Below are 6904 nucleotides of genomic sequence, written 5' to 3'. Positions count from 1 at the left end.
TGAATCCATCCGGCACTGAAGACCTTGCAAAATTCCTTCCTGAACTACTCCTAGGAAGTGATGGTTCCAAATTTGAATTTCCAATACCATTCATGAGCTGAGTCAGAGAGAGTGGTAGCGAATACCCTGCACCTATAATCATGCTCCACACCGAGTAACTCCATCTGGTCCTCAAACTTTCCAATGTGCCGCACTGGGTCCTCCTTCCCAGTGTATGTTGGAAGTTTCGGGGTCTTGTATTTTGGTGGTGGTTGAGCATCTTGGATCCTAGCACTGAAAGGACTCCCACTTCTATGAGCTAGCTCAATATCGAAAGGTTTCTTTGTCAGACCCTGGACAACCATGATGAGTGCATCTATTTAAGCCTACACTACTGGTGAGATCGCTGCTCCCTGGGTCCTCCTATTGATGACCTCCCTTAGATCCTGAGGTTGTGTATCTTCCCCGAGCCTATCGAAAATGGTATTGGTATTGTTCATCGGTTCCTTCACTACTACAAAACTGGGCTTTCCCGACACCCAACAACGACAGTCAACTCTGTTGACTGTCGTAATTGCTTAGCGGGACTCTACACCGACAGTTAAAAATTGTAGGCATAAAGACCAACGCCGACAGCTAATAACTGTTACTGTTGCTTTTGACTGTCGCTATTGACCCCAACGTCGACAGTTAATTCAAGACCAATGCCGACAGTTAAAATGTGTCGTTATTGACCCCAACGCCGACAGTTAATTCGAGACCAATGCCGACAGTTAAAATGTGTCGTTGTTGACCCCAACGCCGACAATTAATTCAAGACCAATGCCGACAGTTAAACGGTGTCGCTATTGACCTCAACGCCGACAATTAATAAACGTCCAATGCCGACAGTCATAAAATGGCGTCAAAATTCAAATAAAAAATTATAATTAATGAATAATAAAATTTAAAAAATAAACTAAATTATGTAAATATGTATTTATTAAAATCTTTTAAAACTAGATTTTTTTTTGTTTCTACATTTTTCATATTATTAACTTTTGTATTTATAATAATTTTTATATCAAATTTTAAATTAATTATAATATTAAGAGTAACAATACTATAATTTAATTTTATAAAAAATATTAATTACTAAAATGTCGCCAAAATTAAAATAAAAAATTATAATTAATGTATAATAAAATTTAAAAAATAAACTAAATTATGTAAATATGTATTTATTAAAATCTTTTAAAACTAGTTTTTTTTATATAAATTTTTTATATTATTAACTTTTGTATTTATAATAATTTTTATATTAAATTTTAAATTAATTATGATATTAAGAGTAAAAAAACTATAATATAATTTTATAAAAAAAAATATTAATTACTAAATTATAATACTAAAGTTTTAGTTAAAAAAATTTATTTGAATAATTTATCAAAATTTTTAAGGATATTAAATAGTACACATATAATATTTAAAATTTTGATTTTTTAAAAATAATATATAATAGTGTTAGCTAGTTTTGAACCCCCCACCCTTCCAAATCATGTTAGAGACTCTAACACTAAACCAACACAACTGATTGAACATCAAATGAATATACAAATATTTATATCGGTGTCCAATTTTATATTTTGGCTTGACCCCAAGTAGGTTATCCTAACAGACAATACTAGGTTTCATTATTTTCACAAAGAAAAGAGAAGGTTGTACGGCAGCAGGGGCTCGAGGGATGGTGGTCGACAACGGCAGGGGACTCGGGGCTGGGATCGACGGCAACAACTGGTTGCTCGGGGGCTGGGCTCGACGGCGGGTGAGGGGGGGGGGGGGTCTCGGGTATGGGCTCGATGGCGCAGGGGGGTCGAGGTCAGGGTGTACAGCGGCAGGGGCTCGGGGCTAGGCTCGACGGCAACGAATGGTGGCTCGGGGGCTGGGCTTGACGGCGGGTGGGGGGGTCTCGAGTCTGGGGTCGATGGCGCAGGGGGTCGGGGTCAGGCTGTACGGCGGCAGGAGAATATTCATAGTCGTGTATACTTTGGTAAGTTAGCTCTGTATAACGCTCAGTAGCTCAGGACCTCTGTTTTTTTCTCCTTTCTATTATGAGTTGATATTTGTTCAGTTGTATCTTAGCTGCAATATATTCAAGTAACAAAATGTATGGTGTTGAAAGTGAAGTATATGCCTTTCATATATTACTACAATGGTCAACGAGTCTCATTATATTGTGATATGTTTCCAGGTTATTTAATAGTGTCTCATGAAAAAGGCATATGAACAAAGATAATTAGTGGATAATTTGAGTTTAGGGAATCATTTGGCTATCTTGTACTGTTGAATAAATGAAAAGTATTACTGTAGGATTTGTTATTTGTTGTATTAGGTATTCTCTTGATAGTACATTTAGTTGTCATCTCTTCCCAATGAGTTTCAGGTTGACAAAAGCCATATGTAGTAAACTATTTTGAAGTATTTCTAACCCCATTACAGTTTAACTTTGTCTTCATTATTATTATAGATTTTTTCTGTAGTGATTTTGCTCATTTATAAGTTTTGACAGTTACACACTTTTTGGGATCATGAAAGTTGTTAATACATAACATTTCTTTGATAGCGTGGGTATTACTCACATAGTCAAGCATAAGCAGAAGGATCACTGTACCTTAGTCTTAATAATGTTTTATTTGCTTGTGTTAAGCTGAGAACTCTTGATTTTCTTCAATAGCCACAAATATATCATGCCACGTTTTACTTCATTTTGAGGTTGTATTTCCTTTTGGAATCTAACCTTCAGTTTTCTACTATTCTTAGATTTTACACATAGATACCGAAGATTAAAAGAATATTCTCACTTTTATTCCACTGGTGCCAGCTTGTGTGGTAAGTTCTAGCTTATACTTGCTCTTAACATGTTTTCACTTTTATTCCACTGGTGCCAGCTTGTGTGGTAAGTTATAGCTTATACTTGCTCTTAACATGTTTTCATGGTTTCATGTGAATGCAATAATCTGATTTCTTACAAGTATTAATAAATAAAAGCTTTATTATTTACATGTTAATTTTATTTTTAGACCCAAATAACATGCATTCTATTTTTGGCCCATTAATTTGAAGATATCCCAGATTTGAAACCCGTTCTTTGTTTTTGTCATAGCTTGAACAGTCTCTATTACAAATTAATGGACAAAACTGAATCAACAGGAAAAAAAACCTGATTATTTATTTATAGAAAGAGGAGATGGTGGTGGCAAGTCACGAGGCTCTGCCCTCAATTAGGTAGCTTGCAAGTCACAAGGACTGAGGTGATGGTGTGCTCTTCAATGAACTCATTTTTTATTTTATTTTGTAATTATAATTGAAAGTGGCTAATAAAGATATTCATATAAAAAAATTAGGTGGCCTGATTATACAATCTATATATATATAGTCGATATCCTCGTTTATCCTTTTCCCTAGCTGCACATTTTGTTATATTATCCCTAAATAAATAAAAACAAAAGAACAAAAAAAATATAGAGAACAAATCAGCCTTCAAGCTTGTCATATATGTAGTTTGGTATTCATATATAATATCATAGTCAGTTATATATAAGAATTAATTATGTGTGTTATTATATTGTAATTGAAAAATGAAGGATAACCCTCAAAGTCGCAATCACTTTGGTAAAGCTTTCTTATTTATTCATTTCTTGAGCAGCACAAAGAAGAGTTGAAGAAAACTTGATTTGAGATATGGTAGGGCACTTATTGGACATGTGATTGAAATATGGAACATTATTTATATTTATCATCACTCTAGCTACAACATATATAATATATAGATAGTTGGTGGTGACTCTTCTACATGCACATAAATATTATAAAGATTGTAGGTATAAATATATGTATATATATATTTATATTAGTTTTTTGTCAAAATGTAATCCATCTTTGCATTTTGAAAATAGCATAAACTAAGTTATGATGCAGTTTTCTATGTATTTTAGGTGGACAAGCTAAGCATTTGACTCAACCCAAGGCTGAGAAGAAAGAGTAAGATGAGCATTTGGTTTTTCTCTTCTTTGCATTATTATTTAATGATTTAATTTAGATTTGACTTACTTTCATTATATTATAACATTGTAAATGTGTGTATGTGCTGAGACAGACTTCAAAGAAACTATTTTGCAACAGTTTGCAAGAGGTATGCCTCTAACTTTTATTTTAATACTATGCAAATGTTAGAGGAGTTTGAATATCTTAAATATTCATCCATAGTGAAGTAGGTTCTGAGATTGTTACTGTGTGCTGCGGTGATAACGGAAGGTTGAGAACTTGTGTGTTTTAGTGAAGTAGGATCTGAGAAATTTGTGTGCTGCGGAGATAAGAAAGAAAACTTGTGTGTTGTTTGAATTGATGTAGACTTGTCTATGATCATCCTATAATTGAATTGTGTTTGTTTGATTGGTTTGATTATAACATATACTTGTATGAATGTACATATTGCGTGTTGGCATACGCATATAACATAACCTTTTGTATTTCTTGTTATGTATATGTTAGTTTTCTTCTTGTCCCTTGTCTAATGTCTTTGGTGAGGTGATTTATAACATTGAGCATCACTTTTGGTTCTTGTGATCACATGTAGGTTCAATAGTATAAAGTGCTATACAAAAGTTTGACGTTATTAGCATATTGGTTGATAATTCATGATTTCTTTTTTTGCACCAGAACTACTATCTCAATTTGTGTTTATTTTAATTGAAGCATAGCTTTATGTTTCATTGTAGTCTAATAGTTTGATCATTTTCTTACTTAAATAATATCTAAGTTATTTTTTTTCTTCCAAACTGTAATTGTTTTCACCATGTTCGATGGCCTTAGCTGAAACAATGTATTCTTTAAACAATTGAAAATTTTCTAAAAAAATCAATTGGTGAGTTTTGGGTTCAATCAATTGAGACATAGGATATATATTTATATATTTACTCGATGATTTCCTTTTCTGCACTAGAACTACTATTTCAATTTGTGTTTATTTTAATTGAAGCATAGCTTTATGTTTCTTTGTATTCTAATAGTTTGATCATTTTCTTATTTAAATAATATCTAAGTTATTTGTTTTCTTCCAAACTGTGATTGTTTTTACCATGTTCGATGGCTTTAGCTGAAACAATGTATTCTTTAAACAATTGAAAGTTTTCTAAAAAAATCAATTGGTGAGTTTTGGGTTCAATCAATTGAGACATAGGATATATATTTATATATTTACTCGATGATTTCCTTTTCTGCACCAGAATTACTATCTCAATTTGTGTTTATTTTAATTGAAGCATAGCTTTGTGTTTCATTGTAGTCTAATAGTTTGATCATTTTCTTACTTAAATAATATCTAAGTTATTTTTTTCTTCCAAACTGTGATTGTTTTTACCATGTTTGATGGCCTTAGTTGAAACAATGTATTCTTTAAACAATTGAAAATTTTCTAAAATGGATTGATTATCACTTTGTTAAAAATGTTGCGCTTGCATAGAATTCATAATTATATGGCTATTTATTAAAAGAAATATATATGCTTGACCAAAAGAAATTATGATATTCTATTTTGCGTAGACTTTCAAATGTGAATTAGATTATAAATTTGGATTAGGCTTATTCACAACTCGTTGTGTTACTTTAACAACTTTGTCTGGTATGCTCGTTGTGTTACTTTAATAACTTTAACAAATGTCACCTGGTATGCTTGTGTTACATATTAATGATCTATTATATTTATGTTCTTGGTGCTCTTATTTATAACTATATTATCTTTTCTTTTCTTGCTAAGTACTATGGACTTAGAATCTTATGCATATTACCTACACAGTGCATGTCTTTATATGTGTATATATGTATATTAATTTCTCGATGTTTATTGTATATTTGCTAATGTGCTATGAATGATTGGTAATTTGGTTTATTAATGTCTATGTGATTTCATAAACTAACTAGCTTGAGCACTTTTAAATTGAGACTGACAGGTATGCATTCCTTAGTTTAAAGAATTAAGACTAACTACTTAAGCCATGAGGCTATCCAATTTGATACGAAAAATACAACTTTTATATAAATTATTTTTGTGAATGAAAACCACAATCATCCTTTTTATTTATTCTGCAACCTTAAGTTCTCTATTTATTTTAGTTTTGGTTTAACTTTAATGGTGTTTATTCTGTATTGTAGGCTAAAACTCTACTTGGATATTTAAGAGAACCAAGACAATTATATAAGAGAACGAAGGCAACACCAAATTCTTCTTCAAGTTGTTGGGTATTATTTTCTTTCTTGCTTGTAAGAATTATGTACAATTATGTACAGTGAGGATTTGATGTATTATTTACATCGAGAATAATGAATTTTTATTGAGAATTATAATGAATTTTCATTGAGACTTATTTAGTCTCATGGGGATTTGATGTATTATTTACATTTTAATTGTATGAATAAATGTTGTATGTATATGAATTTTTATTATGATAAATAAAATATTTTTTTACAAATTATGGTAATAATAATTAATTATGTGAGTAATTTTTTTATTTGAATTTATATCAAACTTCACTTGTTAAAAATATAATTAAAAGTTTTAAAAAATATATCGAAAAATTATTATATATATAAATTCAATGTTATGGTGACACCTATTAACTGTCGGCGTGCTAGCAACGACGACACCTATTAACTGTTGGCGTTGTCAACAATGGCGACACCTATCAACTGCCGGCATTTCCAGCAACGGCGACACGTAGTAACTGTCTGCATTGCCAGCAACGGCGACACGTATTAACTGTCGGCGTAGCCAGCAATGACGATACCTATTAACTGTCGGCGTAGCCAGCAATGACGACACCTATTAACTGTTGGCGAAGCCAACAACGACGACACTTATTAACTGTCGGCGTAGCTACCCTACGTCGGC

The 6904-nt window shown here is 31.9% G+C and overlaps 1 long non-coding RNA gene across 5 annotated transcripts; it reads left to right on the top strand.

Moving 5' to 3' along the window:
- The first annotated feature begins 1532 nt into the window (after nt 1-1532).
- On the top strand, nt 1533-6396 carry LOC133831037 (uncharacterized). Of its 5 annotated transcripts, none has more exons than XR_009892365.1 (3): nt 1820-2008; nt 2779-2914; nt 3169-6396. It is a non-coding gene; the product is annotated as an uncharacterized LOC133831037 (long non-coding RNA). The 5 variants fall into 5 exon arrangements; XR_009892363.1 differs by having other exon boundaries at nt 1825-2008; nt 2779-2847; XR_009892364.1 differs by having other exon boundaries at nt 1841-2008; nt 2779-3835; nt 3954-6396.
- Nucleotides 6397-6904: the final 508 nt, after the last annotated feature.

Source organism: Humulus lupulus, chromosome 4, assembly GCF_963169125.1.
Source record: "Humulus lupulus chromosome 4, drHumLupu1.1, whole genome shotgun sequence".
In the NCBI taxonomy this organism is placed as follows: domain Eukaryota; kingdom Viridiplantae; phylum Streptophyta; class Magnoliopsida; order Rosales; family Cannabaceae; genus Humulus; species Humulus lupulus.
The sequence above is the reverse complement of the archived record's forward strand: the minus strand, read 5'-3'. Positions and strand labels throughout refer to the sequence as shown.